Raw genomic sequence first — 17,982 nt, forward strand, 5'->3', positions numbered from 1 at the left:
TGGAACTATGATTAAACCAGTTACTGGATGCACTCTAGACAATGGAAAATGATGTGGAGAAAAAAATAAACTTATTCTTCTGTGGCAAGAGATAATAATACACTCAGTCCTGGACACTTGCTAAATGTTTTAAGTATATTATTTTCAAGTCTTTAAAATTAGAGGGCAAGACATTTCTCACTTTATAAATAAGAAAACTTGTACTTAGAGATACTAAGTAACTTGTACAAATTCTACAAGTTCTTATAGACAGAAAGTTTAAAGTTAGGTTATCAACCAATTGAATTTCACTTATTTTTAACACTTTTTTAAAAATTTAACATGTTCACTATTAAATTGACAAATAAAAATTGTGTATATTTATTTGTGTAGAACATGTTGTTTTGAAATATGTATTCATTGTGGAATGGCTAAATTGAGTTAATTAACACGTGCATTACCTCCCATATTTATCATTTTTTTGTGGTGAGAACACTTAAAATCTACTCGGCTAGCAATTTTTAAGAATACAATACATTGCTATTAACTATAGTCACCATGTTGTACAACAGATCTCTTGAATTTATTTCCCTTATTAAATAGAAATTTTGTATCAATTGGCCAACATCCCCCAACCCCCCGGCCCCTGGTAACCACCATTCTACTCTGTACTTCTAAGAGCTCAACTTTTTTAGATTCCACAAATAATTGAGATTATCAAATATTTGTCTGTTTTTAAATGTCTGGCTTATTTCACGTAACAAAATGTGCTCTGGATTTATTCATGCTGTGAATGACAGATTTCCTTTTTTGAAAATTAAAGCTGAATAGTATGTCATTGTGTATATATACCACATTTTCTTTATACATTTGTCCGTTGATGGACACTTAGATTAACTCCATATCTTGGCTATTGTGAATAATGCTGCAATAAACATGGGAGAGCAGATATCTCCTCAACATATTGATTTTATTTCCTTTAAATAATATAGCCAGTAGTGGGATTGTTGAATCATATGGTCATTCTATTTTTAATTTTTTGAGGAATCTTCTTACTGTTTTCCATAATGGCTGTACTAATTTATATTTCCACCAACAGTGTTCAAGGGTTCCCTTTGCTCCACATCCTCACCAACACTTATCTTTTTGATCATAGTCATTCTGACATGTGTGAGGTGATATCTCATTGTGGTTTTAATTTGCATTTCTCTATTAAATAGTATATTTTGAGCATTATTTATGTATCTATTATATATACCTGTTGGGTATTTGTATGTCTATTTTGAAAAATGTCTGTATTCAGATCCTTTGCCCATTTTTTCAACTGGGTTATTTGTTTTCTTCCTATTGAGTGGTTTGAGTTTTTTGTTTGTTTGTTTGTTTTGTGACTGGTAAGGGGATCGCAACCCTCAGCACCGTGTGGTCAGCACCACACTCAGCCAGTGAGCGCACCGGCCATCCCTATATAGAATCCGAACCCGCGGCTTAGGCGCTACTAGTGCTGCACTCTCCCGAGTGAACCACGGGCCAGCCCAAGTTGTTTGAGTTTTCTATATATTTTAGATACTGACCCTTTATCAGATGTATGATTTGCAAATATTTTCTCCAATTCTGTCAGTTGTTTCTTCACTCTGTTGATTTCATGGGCTGTGCAGAATATTTTTAGTTTGATGTTATCCCATTTGTCTATTTTTCCTTTTGTTGACTGTGCTTTGGGGTTCATATCCAAAACATCACTACCCAGAACAATGTTATGGGGCTTTTTTCCTATGTTTTCTTCTGGCGGTTTTACAGTTTCAGGTCTTATATTTAAGTCCTTAATCCATTTTGAGTTGGTTTTTGTATATGGTGTGAGATGGGGGTCTAATTTCATTCTTCTGCGCATGAATATACTGCTGTCTCAACATCATTTATTGAAAAGAATGTAAGACCTTATGTTATTAAACAGGGGTGCTGTATATTACTACATAAAGACAGAAGTAAATATGACCACTTTATTAATCATGATTCTACAGAGAAACAGAATAAATAGGATATAGATAGATAGATAAGAGGAGATTTATTATAAGATTTGACTCACATAATTATGGAGACCAAAAAGTCCCCCAATATGCCATCTGCAAGCTGGAGAACCAGGAAATCCAGTGGTGTAACTCAGTCTGAGTCTGAAGGCCCGCAAAGCAGAAGAGTAACAGCATAACTCTCAGTCTGAGGTCAAAGCCTGAGAACAGGGAGGGGGGCAGAGTCCAAAGGCCCAAGAATCAGGAGGTCTGATATCCAAGGGTAGGCAAAGATGGATATCTAAGTTCAAGAAGAGAGAGAGCTTGTCCTCCCTATACTTTTTTGATACATTCAAGCCCTCAGTGGATTAGATAATCCCCACCTACATTGGTCTACTGATTTAACTACTAATCCCTTTTGCAAACATTCTTATGAACACACTCAGAAATAATCTTAACCAGCTATCTGAGCATCCCTTAGCCCAGTCAAGTTGACATATAAAATTAGCCATCACAACAACTTTAAAAAATTAGTAAATTTTGATAAAATTACCAAATTTCTTTGACATTTTTGGTTTGTTTAACAGAAGATCACTGGGATTATCTTGCTGAGAAATGCCTTATTCCATGAATATCATTGTTCCCCTGAAACATGAGAGATTCATACTGGTAAGTGATGAATCACTGTAACATTGTCTAAATTAGGCAAAGTTTAACTGTATTGACTCTTCCATACTACACTTGCAGACTGATTTCAGGATTTTTTTCTCCAGAAAATATTTAGAACTTGCCATCCTTAAGAAACATTAAATTAAATACTAATTAAAATAAAGAACAAATTTGGAAACATTATATTAAGATAATATTTTAATTTTAAATTTACAAAAATAATTCATAAGAACATATACAAAAATCAGTAGATATTATGAAAAAGCACATTTAATATAAAAATATAAAACCTAAGAAATTATAAAACTAAAAATCTACTTAATATAAAATTTAAATATTATTCTGAGATAATAACAAAACAGACCAGTAAATAGTTTTATTATAGGCAATATTTGAGACATTAAATTTTTAAGTCATAGTCCAAGGCCTCTGTTAGCACAAACATTTTTAAGGCTTTCTGTATTCATTATACACATATTTATTTAATATATAAAATAGTCCAGATGCTAGGAAAGTTGCTAGTGATACAAATGGCAAACTAGGATGAGGACCCTGCTATAAGATAGCTTATGTCCAAGTGGAGAATACAGAGAAGAGTGATCTAGAATAAAAAATATTGGTCTAAGACTAACATTAGCATCATTTTTTTTTTTTGAGAATTCCTTTTTAAATAATGGAAATCGTTACATTGAAGGGATATCTCCACTCCCATGTTTACTGCAGCTCTGTTTATAATAGCCAAGAGTTGGAACCAACCTAAATGTCCATTGATGGATGACTAGATAAGGAAAATGTGGTATATATACACAACAGAATACTTCTCTGCCATAAAAAGAAATTGTGCCATTCACAGAAACATGGATGAACTTAGAAAAAATTATGTTAAGTGAAAATAAGCCAAGCACAGAAAGAGAAACACTGCATGTCCTCCCAATCATAAGTGGGACTAAAAAAAAAAAAAAATAAGTAAATAAAAAAAAGAAAGATACAACAATCACAATAATTCAATGAACTTTCAAAAGGAGAGAGCAGAACTGAGGTTAACACAAGTGGGAATTGTAGAGGAGAGAAGATGAACAAGAAATTGGTAAAGGGCCACAAAAAATGATTACACTGTGTAATGCTGAATATACTAATTATCCTGATTTGAGCATCATGCGTTGCACACAGGTACTGATATTTAATGCTGTACTCCTCAGATACATATAATAAATTTTGTTGCAATAATAAATAAATAAGTAAAGAGAATTCCTTTTCAAAAAGTGAAATGTTTTGCTTAGCAAAAATCCTTATGGAAAGATAACCAAATCATGACTGGAATCGGTACAGAATTAGAGATAGATAATTAAAGTAATCTCTGTAAAAACAATAGTTAGAAAACTGAAGGAAGAAGAGAGAGAGATGGGACTGAAGGAAGGCTTGAGAGTAATAGAGAGGATCAGAACTTAAAAGAGTGGTCAGTCAGTTTCTCTAGTGGTATACACAAATAAGGGACTTTAAAATACAGGAATGCCTATGCAATGGATTGAATTATGTCCCCCTAAAACTCACTGAAGCTTAAATTGTGTCCCCCAAGTTTTAAGTATTAGAAACCTGGCCCCCACTGTGACTGTTAAGAGGGTGGGAAATCCTAATGTGGTCATTGAAGGATGGAGCTTTGAAGAGGTGATTGGATTGTGGTACCATATGTAAAGAATGGATTAAAAATGGTGGCCAGGGGCATGCTTCTGAGGGCTTTAAAGAAGAGGAAAGTCTGTCTCTCTCTGCTCTCTCTTTCTGCTTCTACCACCTTGCAATGTGAGACCCCTGGGTCACTGTCACCACCACTAGATGGACTTTGGAATTCCCAGCCTCAGAAACTGTAAGCAATAAATTTCATTTTCTTTATAAATTACCCAGTCTCAGTTATTCTGTTATAGCAACACAAAACAGACTAATATCTTTATAAACCACCCAGTTTCAACTATTTTGTTATAAGCAATAAGAATGGATTAATACAACCTATTACTAATTTTTCCTGTTCAGTAATGATTATAATATAAATCCCTTTAGTTTCTTCACATCTTTGGTCACACAGTCCTGATTCAGTAATATATCAAAAAGATAAGGTAGGGAATACAAATACATATATATCTCCACATGTACCACCACCTGCATAGTATTTGCATGGTATCCAACAATGCAATGCAGGAGATAAAAGAACCACACACAGAGGAGACAAAACACACAATGAAGATCAAAAATTTGGTGGAGATAGATATATTACAATGGATACTGGATTTTCTATCCTGTATGTGGATTGCATAAGTTATCTGTTTTTATAGTTCACTGTTGTGATAGTTAAGTTTATGTGTCAACTTAACTGGGCCACAAGGTACCCAGATATTTGGTTAAACATTATCCTGGGTGTGTCTGTGAGGTTGTTTCTGGATGAGATTAACATTTGAATGTGTAGACTAAGTAAAGCAGATTGCTCCTCCTCCCCCGATTTTAAGCAGACCTCATTTAATCAGTTGAAAGCTTGAATGGAACAAATGGCCAAGTAAGATAAACTTTTCTTTCTGCCTGACTGTCTCTGAGCTGGGACATCAGTATTTTACTGCTTTCAGACTTGGACCATCAGCTCTCCTGATTCTCAGGACTTCAAACACAAACTGAAACTATACCAGTCCCTGGGTCTCTAGTTTGCTAACTGCAGATCTTTAAACTTCTCATCCTCCATAATCACAAAGCCAATTCTTTGTAATAAATTATTACTTATTATATGTAATAAATGTATACATGTATCTCCTAATGGTTCTGTTTTTCCGGAGAACCCTAATAAAAATGTGGAAATGTTGCTATAGTAAAAGTACAGAGGAAGGATGCTATCTATAGAATCAGGGAAGGCTTTCTCAGGGAATTTATATTTAATCTGAGAATTTGAAGTTTGCAGTGGAAGAAACAGTATGTGAAAAGGGCAGAAATTTATAGAAAGCACAACGCATGTAGAAAGGAAAAGTTTTTTCATCCATGCAGGGTAAAAGGGACAGATAACAAGACATGAGGCCAGAAAGGCACAATCCTGCTGCTATGTTAAGTCCTGAGGTAAGTGAAGAGTTACTAAAGTATTTGTGACAGGGTTGGGAGGTGGTAAGATTGGTGTTTTATAAAGATTACTCTGGCTGCAGATGGTGGAGGGGAGTATCTAAGAAACTGTTCCTATAATCTGAAGAACCATGGTGGTCACGGACTGTCATAGTGGTCATGAAGATGGAAATAAGTGGTAAAATCTGAGAGGTGTTAATCAGAATAGAAAGGATCATTGAGTGATTGGCTATGTAGTGGAACAGGGTAAGGGTACATAATAAAAAAATTGCTTCTTAAGTTTCAGACTTGGACCTCTGGGGACTCAATGATAGGGAATAGAAGAAGGTGAAGGGGTTGGAGAACTGTGGGAATAAAGGAAGGAAAGGAGGGAATGATGAGATGGGATTTCAGAAGTTGAGCTGTATATGACGGAGTGCCATCTAAGTGTATACGCCTCACCAGCAATTAGAGGTAGGAGTCTGGAGATAAGGAAAGAGGTCTAGAATGGAGAAGTATCTAGGCTGTAAGTTTTCAAATCGACGGGGTATACAAGTGTACAGCAACTGAGGCAATATGGGTGGATTAAATTGCCCAGGAAGTAAGAGATGGTAAGAAGAAAAGGGGACCTAGAAACCCTGGGGAGTATTCACATTTAAGGGATGAGCAGGAAAAGAAGAACTCAGGGAGTAATTAAGAAGGAGTGGTTACAGGAGTAGGACAAAAACCAGAAGAGTGTAGTGTCTCAGTTTCGAGAAAGAAGGCATCAGGAATAGAAGTCACATGTGACAAGGAACAAAATATGTCACTATATTTAGCTACAAGTAAGTCATTCATACTTGAGAAAAATAGTGTCAGTAGAATACCATAGTGCAGAAACACAATTACAATGGGTTAAAGACTAGAAAGGAGTGGAAGGAAAGTGAAAAAAGAAAATGTAGTCAACTCTTTCAGTTGACTGAAAGTGAAGGCTGAGACAGAGAAACTACTAAGAAAACTGTGCAGTGAAGAGTTTTAATTTTTACTTTGGGAAAAACATAAATACAGATAGTAAAAGCCAAAGGAGAAGAGGAGTTTGAAGATACAAAAAAAGGATGGTGGAATCAACAGAAAAAGGTACTGGTTTACCAATTATTAGGAGGCAGAGTTGGTGGAGCAGAACTTCCAGGATAATTAGGGTAACGTTTTAGTAATGCAAAGAGGCTCTATTAATAATTACCTTGGAACAATGTGCATAAACTGAAGCTGTCTTGGGAAAACTGAAATTTTTATAATAAAGGGGAAAAATGGATGCAGAGACATATTGTAGAGAGTTGAGAGGTGGCAGAGAGTTGAGAAAGTTTATTTGATGGTTTCTATATACTCTGTGAAGTATAGAATCATCTTGTGAGACTGAAAACTGAAATGTAGTCATTTGGTGAGAGTGGAAGAAGGGAGGCAGGAAAGTTAGTGTAGAAAGTAGAAAAGCATTGAATTACTAGCTGTGAAAAATGAGGGAGAGCTAACTGGGGAAACATAAACAGATTAACTGGTGGCATTGAGCATTCACTTCAGAGGGAAAACATATTATAATGAAGACCCAGATTTGTGTTTGTGTTCTTTGTGTTTGTGGAATCTATCAGAGTTCAATAGCCTAGGGAGACTATAGAGAAGATGAACAGGTGGTTTGATTCAGACCCAGAGCTTTCCAGGAGGGTTGATTGCAAGAAAAATGGGGCAAAAAACCAGAGCACTGTCTCCAAAGTTGGAGGACATTGTGGTGTTGAAAGGAATATTTTAAATTTGTATTTATGTTTTTATTGTAATAATTGTTTAATATTTTATTATTTACCATTAATACGTATTAACATATTCAATTATTTAATAAAATAATTTTAAACTAATGATTACATTATACATATGGAGAGAGAGAGGAAGAGAGAGAGTATTTAAAAATGTTTCTCTGATAGCAACGTGAAACTCAGATAAAATATATTTGCAAGATATTTTTATTTCAGTCTACGGTATAATCTAAGTGATACTGAACCATGAAAACTGACCTCATTAAGGCCTCTAATTCTTGATTTCTTTCACTTCAGTTTTTCTCACATTCTTTTCCTTCTTATTTATCTTAAACATGTGTAATGAGCATAACTGAGTTAGATAATTGGAAATATAGAAGCCTTCATCACCGAGGACTCTTCCAACTCAGAGTTCTAAAGACTAACCATTTCAACATTTCACAAAAACTACAGAGCATAGGTGTAAAGTACTAATACTAATGCAGTAGAGGTAATGATCCTGGGGAGAAAATAAAAAGGATATTCAAGAAATTGAGAGATTAGGAGTTTATATAGATATTTCACATAACATTAAAATTACCAAGTATGATAGTAAAATGGGCTAATAATGAGAAAGGTGTCAAAGTCTTCAAGAATAATAATGTGGGACTAGATCGGTTGTAAACATCAGCCACTTTGATGCATAAGGATATAAAGGAGATTATAAAATATGGGACACAAAATCTGGGGGACATATGTTTTTAAAAAATATTGGAAGAAGTGGTGAGTGAGTTTCTCAGAGAAAAAATATAAGTGAGATAAGAGCAAGCATTGATGGATTAACCAGGACAGGGAGGTCCCGACAAGCTGCCCAAATAGTCAGGGCTATTTCCTGTTTGATGGAAAGAGAGTATTAGAAGTCGGCCACAGCCTAGGTGGATTGCAGTACTGAGGTCTCTGACGAAATGGGGAGCCTCGGCCCTCTCTGGAAGTGGTCCATTGCTGCCTAAATCAACTGTGTGGTGCTGCCTTTCAGGCTGTTCATCCACAGGCTCTTAGTGAGTGGTAAGAGGCATGATCTACGTAGATCAAGATTCAGAGGCAAAGGGCCTGAGTTCAGAGTCCATGTTCTTCACTAAGGACTGTTGTAGCTCCTAACTCGCTGACTTCCAATTCCAGGGATAAGTCACAGGGGTGCTGGTACAGGTGCAGAGGAGGCAACGGTCCTGGGGCAGAAAGGAAAAAGAGGCCATGAAATTGAGAGATCTGGGCATCCCACAACATACCCCCACAAAATACCTTGCTGTGTAGGTGACAAGATGATAAAGCCAAGACTCAAACTTATCAGCAGTGTTGCTTAGATATTTATCTAACTCTGGAAGTGAAAATATTCATCCAAATTAACATTTGTATACTATAGTTCCAGCACTTAACAGGGTGAGAGAAAATGATAAGACAGCATTCCTTGCAGCCTTGCATTTCTTCACATTACAAGACTGTCTTTATTTTGAAGAAGGATAAGGAATTGGGGCAATTTATTGTCTTCTGGCAAATTGCGTCTTTGAACAATTCAGTTAACTTTTTCAGATTCTTTGTCTAGAAAACTTTTTCAACATTTATAATTAAATATCCATGTAAGCAACCATTATAATACACTGAAATGGGTAGAATGTGTTTTCTATATCTTTCTTTGAGAGAGATAATGTCCATGCCAAATGATTTGCCCCATGTCATACAATTTTATACTATATTATTACTCATAGAATTAGATTTACAACACAGGTCTCTAACCCAGAGCCTTACATGATTCTACAAATCTGAGCTATGATTTTTACTTGTATTTACCTCTGTTTTACAAAATAGTCATTTCAGTATCACAATAAATTAAAGACAAAATTTATCTTGAAAGTAAAGCTCATAATAAAGCAAATTCTAGAACAGTAGTAACGATCAAGCCTCATCTCAATATCCTAAAGAAATCCAGAATGCTCTAATCCCATCATGGCAAGGCACTCCTTCCCATAAATTTACTATGGGAGAAATAATTTACTACATGCAAGAAATAATTCTGTGTAAAAATGGGGGGAAATGCTAATTTGATATTTATTAGTCTCATGCCTAAGATGCTAAAAGCAGAGACCTGGTAAAGCTGAGTTTGAAAACATGGCCAAGCATAAAGGCCCAGGAAAATACCTACCAATCTAAAATCCTGGTGTTTTACCATTCTTGGACTGGGCTGGTAGTAGAGGAGATGAAAGTACTCAGGAATGTGCTTAGATGCCACTGTTGGATGAGAGTGGAGGGAAAAATGGATGAGTTCCAAGAGGAATCAGCTCAGCATTGCCCATAGAAGGAGAGACAGTTGCCCACAAAGTGAGATTTCACACAAAGCAAGCTTGCCCATTAGTAAAAGAGGTCTAATCAATTTTTTGTCTGTGACCGATACCCTTAGTGATTTCTCTTTTTGTGTACAGAAAGAGAAAAGGAGAGGAGACCAGAGAGAATAATAAAAGAAGAAATAGGAAAGGGGCAGAGATCTCTCCCACCACTAATAAAAGGCAATGCCAGTATGATAGGTGAGGGCAGAGACTGAGCAAAAGCTATACATACTTAGGGGCAGTGGTAGGTGTAACCCAGCACCCTGGAGAAAGAATGGGGGTACTGCGGACAAACTTCAGAGAGACTGCTTACCTAGACTAAAAGTACAACAAAGCTTCCTAGTGGACGTGTTACCAGAGCCAAGTCTGGAAATATAATATAATGTGGTGAATACCTACATGGCCCTCACAAAGTGCCACATTTTGTTCTGCATTTTACACACTTTACTCATTTAGTCTTTATATCAAATCTAAAGATGTTTTATCATCTTTATTCAACAAGGGGAGAAATTGAGGCAAAGTGTCAGTAAGGGGCAGAATTAGTATTTGAACTCAGTAGTCTGCTTCTAGAATCCATAATCTTATAATGACTTAATCTTAATCTATACTATACTGCCTTCTGAGAAGAAGAGGTGATGGTGGTTTTTTATAGAACATGAAATGGCACGGAGGCCTATAGATACAGAATGGGATATTTAAAGGGATGAAAAAAAAAATGGACATTTCCAGAGTATGTGATTGCATGTCTGTGTGTGTGTGTCTATAGTCACACAGAGCCATTTATTCTAGACCAGGAAAAACTAACTCATGGTTGTGCATATCATGGCTGTGATTGCCTCGGTAGCATTGTACATCAACTAGAAGAGGCCACGAGGGAACTTTGTGGGGGTGACAGAAGTATTTGGTATCTTGACTGAGATGATCATTACTCAGGGGAACACAATGACCAAATCTCATGGCAATGTACACTTATGTCTGTGCGTTCCCTTGTAAAAAGCTAACGTAACAAAAATGATCTGGGGCTTCACTTCAACAGTTTGAGGCTGGTAGGACTATGTGAACATTGTAACAGTCCTAGCAGGCCACTTCCATCAGCTAAGGGAACAGCTGATTTTCCCCAGACACGACCATGACCATTTGAGACCTGAAATTCCTTCTAATAAGTCTTGCTTCTCTTGTAGACTAGGATATTAAGTAAATGACCCAAGCTGCTGTAACAAACTCTGGATTCTCAGTGACTTAATAAAAATCTACTTCTTGCTTTAAAAAATTATTTCCACCAAGACAAAGAGAGGAAGACTAAAGATTTATTTACAAGTCAAAGATTCTGCATCAATCAATCACTTTTTTTCTCTCTTTTTCTTCTTCATCCCAGCTGCTGTCTTTCTAAAATTTTAATTAAAAGAGAAATTCAGGCTGTGGTTGTTTAACCAAGTGATAAGGGGTTACTTGAAAATTATTGACTTTCCTGGTATGTTTCTTTCTAGTCTGAGTCACACATGCTGGGAGAATTGACATGAATATAAATTGACCTAGGGGACTGTGTTTTTAAATACTTAACCAGCTGTGGTATAGAGGTGAATAGTTAGATGATTAAGACATTGAATGTCTGGGTTAAATTTCAATAGAAAGATAGTCATAACCAGATAACAAGTATACTTCATTTTATCTATAGCTGAACCCATCTCTTTCTATTATGCCCTCCAGCTGGAGGATATATGAAAGGCTTTGACTTTTTCTGTTCTGTGGTCTTTTCAGTTTTCAGAAAGCTTTTCTATCTACTGTTGTGAAGAGGGAAAAGAAACTGTTGCCAAGTAACAAGAAAATACAGTGTCCAGCACGTATCTGTGTCTCCTCAGCAGCATATCAAATGCAAAACCTTCAGCTGTTCTCAAGGACACTGTGTGAGTGAGATATCATTGAGAACACTGCAATACAGGAGTTTCAGGCCTATCTGACCTCATGTAGTTCAGAGTTTCTCTAATAGTGATATTTAGCTTTATATATAATTTTTCATATTCCACCTTGAAAAACAAGCACATTACTAATGCAATTGCACTTTGCATTTACCTGAAGCTTTTTGCTTAATCGTGAGCAAGTAATCTGAAGGAATATTATCTTGCTTGTTTCATTTCTTCTTCCTAACCAAGAACAGATGTCACATCTGACCTGCTTAACAAGTCTTCCTTTTTGTTTGCAAGTAATAGCTAGGTAAATAGATCTGTTATGATTCACCTTGACGTAATTCCTGAGAGTCACTTTGCAACTTAAGAAAGTTGCAGATGTACATTGAAGAAATTGACTCATCCAAAAGGCACCAAAATCCACAAAACTTTAAATGAATACTCACTCTGAGTAAACTTCAATGATCACCTACCCGCCATGACCACTTCTAAGAAGATCCCCAACAGTTGCCTACTTTTGCTCCCCTCTTTATCCCATGTGTCCACACCATAATCATAGCTAATTGGATCAATGATTGGCCTAAAGAGAATCAATCTATCACCTGAACAGAGCAAGTTAAATGTTTTCTCTTCAAAATGTGTATTAAGAAACACATAGTGAGATGATAGATTGTACTGGGGTCATAAAACCTTATGGCCATTCAGGAAGGACGAATTCATGTAGACAAAGAAAAAATAGAGGTAAAGAAAATAAGAGGATGTGAGAGACTGTGCCACTCCTAAAGAGGCAAAGATAAATAAGCCTTGAGAGAAGCAGACATTGACTTTAATAAGCATAGATTTTATTAACATTAATTGATTATATTTTTCAATTATTCCTTTCAAATGTACCCCATTAAATTCCTCTTTTCTTTGGCTTAGAAATTCTATAACTTCTTGGATACTGCCAGCTGTAAAATTTTAGTTCAGTATAGTTTAATACTCCAGGCTCATATCTGATTCATGGCGTTGACTCCCCACTCTGCTCCTCTCCCATCCATCCCTTCTAGTCTCTTGTTTCTCTAGTGGCTTGGGGTGAAGAGAAAAGGCATAAATAGGCGGACATGCATCCACACGTAACTTAGCAAGTTATCTCTGGTGATAAGCATCCCTGGACATTTGGTTCAGTCTGATTGTATCTGATGGTGGAGGTCCATAAGGACATGGTAGGTGGGATATTCTGAGAATGGGCTTTACCTTTTTCCTATCCTATCCTCCACTATTAACCAACCCCTCAGACAGAGGCATCTCTGTCCCTATGTGATCCTGCTAGCAGTAAAGTTTTCCTTTTTCATGTTGGATATCCCATTGTTTTGCCTGGAAGCTGCCTGAGGAGCTCTATGTCTTCTGCCACTTCATTAATTACCTTTCTCCTTCAATAAAATATCCAGTAACTGCTGAGATCCTCTTTCTCACTGACTGATGGTCAAAGAGAACAAGAATGGAATAGAGGTTGCCTTCATCTTTTTTCCAAATATGTTTCATTTTGCTTTTAAGTAGCCCTAATAATATGAGATACTCCAGATGAATTCTTAGCCTGCCAAAAGCTGCAGACAATAAATAGGCAACATCCCAAATTCAGAGAATACATGTCAAGGTCTTCCAGGAACTTCCTCATTATTCTCTCTATCATGATCACACAATAAAGAGCTTTTAAGCTCTGCAGTTTAACCAACATTCAGCCAGGGAATGAGATGCTGAATTTTATTTCTAAGAAGTACCCCCAATCTCTCCTCATGATCCTCTTTGACCAATCCTCAAACTTGGTTTTGATAGTTGTAAGATCTTACTTTTTCTCTCTTCCATGTTTGAAGAAGGGAGAGCAGTGTGGGAGAGATACTGAGTAACCTCTTACAATTTTTGGTACACTCTTCCCAAGTGTATTTTCAATACCCTTTGACTCTTTCATTTATCCTCAAGTCTCTTTTTATTCAGTAAAGAGCAAGTGGTGGAACAATAGTAACTAAGCTCTGAGGAGAGGAATCTGGCCTCCGTTGTGCATTGCTTATTGTTATTCTCTTTAGAATACAAAGCACTTAGTGCCTTTTGTCAGATTAGTTTACAATTAGCCTTAACCGCAATTCCAAAATATCAGAACATGTCCCATTCAACTTCATTTACATTGATTCTACAGTTTAAGCTCCTTTTCTCATGAGGCCTGATTGTATTTCCTGTCCTTGGTTTCTGTGAAATCTAGTATTACAGTAAACCAACTATTAACTTTTCCAGTTTTTGTCCTTATGTCCAAACATTACCAAACTGAGACAATGGGATATTTTCCATAAACATCCCTAGGGAGAAATGATAGAAAGATACATCATTAAGGAACTTAGAGTCTGCTTGAAAGGCATAACTTACACACATAAAAATAATAATATACAATATTATTTCAGTGAGTACCAAAGGAATTGTAAGAGAAAATAGTCACTCCAGGAGGCTGTTGGCTCATAGCTGGCAATCACGCCATTATCACTCAGAATCAGTAATTGAAAAATAAAATCACATTTTCATTTAGAAAACAAAGAAAAAAAAGACAGGCTGCCTCTTTATTTTGAAAGCTTTTAATGTTGTCTTTAGACAAACACTCTTATAAGAATAAAAAATAGTTTATATACCTACAAATCACAGTAGTGCCTAGGGTAAAATTCTTTACATGATACAAGGTGAATTCAAAAACTTTTCCGTGTGTGTGAGTGCTTCTATGTATATTTTATGTATGCATGTATATGTTATAAATACATCTGTGTATATATTAGTATGCATATAAGCATTTATGCACATAAATTTTAAACAAAAAGTAGTAGAAATAAAGTAAAATTCAGCTCAGATTTATGAAATATATTTCACTGACCATTACATTTTAGTATTTAAGTATTGAAAAGCTTAACCAAAAAAAAAAAAAAAAAACCCAACAACAACAACAACAAAAAACCCTGTAGAACAAATTTTACAGTTATTCTAAAGTACAACAGCAAGGTATGCTTTACAGTCAAATTTACTTTGGAGTTTGACCTCTGTAACTCACTACCTGGGTAGTCTTAAGCAAGTTAAACTTTCTAAATATCACTTTTCTTCACCATCAGACATCCCAAGGGTATCATTCATCTGATGATGAGGTTAAAGGACAGCTGCTGGTTCTTCAAAAAATAAATTTTGTAGCTATTTCTAGTCCAGTAATGAATATCTGGCTACATAGACAAGGAAACAGCTATATTGATTAATATACTAGTGAAAATGAAGAATGTAAATAATTCTTGGGAGCTCCTTCCTCCATTACTCTTTGGACTGTTGTCACAGAAACTTGGTTCTTAAGAAGGAAAAGAAGAAAAAAAAAGACAGAAAGAAAAATGTTTCACTAAACTGTTTTATATTTAAAAAAGCAAAACTTCACTAACTTGAATAAATTGAATCTGGGATGATTCAAACATGATATTTATATCCTTTTTGAACACAAAACTTTTGGAATCTCTCTTTCTGCTCCTTTGTAAGAAAATCTGTTTTAAATCAGCAGATTGATTAAGAAAAATGCTTAGGCAATTATGATTTCTTTTTAATAAGCATTATTGAGGGAATAGATTACATATTTTTTTGAAGTCTTGTTTTTGGAGGAGAGGGGTATTGGGAGTCATTTCAAAAATTGACATTTTAAATATCAATCTAAATGGTTTACAGCTGGGCACATTCTTGTATATTATGGGCTCATTTTGACCTATGATTATAATACTTCATTTTGAAATATTCTATACTTGGAAAAGCCAAAAATCTGAACTCAAGAACATTTAAAGATTTCTCCAATATCAAAATTTTATGATGTGAGAATTCTGTTAAGATATCCCATAGAACTTAGGCTTTTAATAAATATTTTCTTTCCCTGAAATTAATATAAAATATAGAGAAATAGTCTTGCTTTTTTGATTTCTTTTTCTGCTAGTTTATTGTTGGAATATAAAAACACAATTGATTTTTGTATATTGATTTTGTACCCTGCAGTTTTACTGAATTTGTTTATCAGCTCTAAGAGATTTTTGGTAGAGTCTTTAGGTTTTTCTCTATATAGGATCATGTCAACTGCAAACAGGGACAGTTTGACTTGTTCTTTTCCAGGCCCATTTGCAATAGCCACCAAAAACAAACAAACAAACAAACAAAAAAACTTAGGAATAAATGTAACCAAGGAGGTGAAAGATCTCTGCAACGTGAAATATAAATCACTGCTGAGAGAAATTAGAGAGGACACAAAAAGAGGGAAAGACATTCCATGTTCACAGATTGATTGCAAGAATTAACATTGTGAAAATGTCCATGCTCCCCAAAGCAATCTACAGATTCAATGTGCTCCCTATCAAAATACCAAAGATATTCTTCACAGAAATAGAAAAAGCAATCCTAACTTTCATATGGAAAAACAAATGATTCTGAATTGCCAAAGAAATCCTGAGCAAATAATAATAATAAAGCTAATGGCATTATGTTGCATAACTTCAAATTATACTATAAAGTATATAAAAACAGTAGGCATAAAAACAGAATCATGGACCAATGGAACAGAATAGAGAATCCAGAAATCAATCCATGTACTTACAGTCAACTGATCTCTAACAGAGGCACCAAAGATATAAATTGGGGAACAGACAGCTTTTTCACTAAATGGCGTTTAGAAAACTGGACATCCATATGTAGAAGAATGAGACTAGACCCATACCTCTCACCATATATCAAAATCAACTCAAAATGGTTTGAAGACTTAAATATAAGACATGAAACTATAAAATTTCTGGAAGGAAACATAGGGGAAACAGTTCAGGATGTTGGTCTTGGCAAAGACTTTACCAATAAGACCTCAAAAGCACAGGCAACAAAAGAGAAAATAAACAAACAGGATTATATCAAACTAAAAAGCTTCTGCACAGCAGAGGAAACAATCAGCAGAGTGAAATGACAACCTACAGAATGGGAGAAAATATTTGCAAACTATGCATTTGACAAAGAGTTAATATCCAGAATATATAAGAAACTCAAACAACTTAACAACAGAAAAACCCAAATAATCAGATTAAAATATGGGCAAAGGAGTTAAGCAGACATTTTTCAAAGGAAGACATTCAAATGGTCAATAGGTACATGAAAACAAGCTCAACATTCCCTAAGCATCAGGGAAATTCAAATCAAAACCACATTGAGATATCATCTCACCCCAGTTAGACTGGCTATTTTCAAAAAGACAATGACAAATGCCGGCAAGAATGCAGAGAGAGGAGAACTCTTCTACACTGTTGATGGGACTGTAAATTAGCACAGCCATTAAGGAAAACAGTATGGAGACTTCTCAAACAACTACAGATAGAACTGTCCTATGATCCAGCAATCACACAATGTGTATATACCCAAAGTAGTGGAAATCATCATGTCAAAGAAATACCTGCACTCCCATGTTTATTGCAGCTCCATTTACAATATCCAAGATATGGAACCAAACAAAATGTCTGGAGGATAGGTGAGTTGCTTACCTGATTTACCCAAAGTAGAATATCAAAATCTTGACTTTAAATGAAAAGTCCATTCCATCCAGTTCACTCACAATTCTTTAACTTAGATTTTTTGAACAGACCATTTTCTTGCCTTTATGATAACTCACTGTTTATTTCTACTGAAAATATGCAGCAAACACTAAAGTCCCTATAGTGGAGTGGTTCTGATGTGAGTTTCTAGCTCTTCCTCATTAAAGATGTGCCTTAATTCTAAGAGTTTCTTTTATCATCTTTTTTCTATGTCTTGCACATTCTTATCCCAGGCTATCTGCCTTAAGATGTGATATTATTTTTTTCTGGGTTATTATTCAATTTTTCTATCACTCCATAAGTTCACTTTCAGTACTGACTTTATCAATTGACGTATCCAGAGTTTTGTTTACTGCAGTAAAAATGTAAAATAGTTACTGGAATTTACTTAACAGCTTTGCGTGTCCTTTTGTCAATGTTTGGATGTTCTGATTAGTCTGGGTTATGTATATTGTGATAATGGAGGTATTCTGGAGTTAAAAATATCTTTGGCAAGAAGGAACATTTCCTGATGAGGGTCCCCCCAAAATTATAGACTCAAAAGCCATAGTGCTTTCCTTTTCTCTCTCTCTGCATTTCTGCTCTATCGTGCTGTTCTTGAACACTCCAATCTGAGTGCATGGGAGTTC

Source organism: Cynocephalus volans, chromosome 1 (genome assembly GCF_027409185.1).
Source record: "Cynocephalus volans isolate mCynVol1 chromosome 1, mCynVol1.pri, whole genome shotgun sequence".
NCBI lineage: Eukaryota > Metazoa > Chordata > Mammalia > Dermoptera > Cynocephalidae > Cynocephalus > Cynocephalus volans.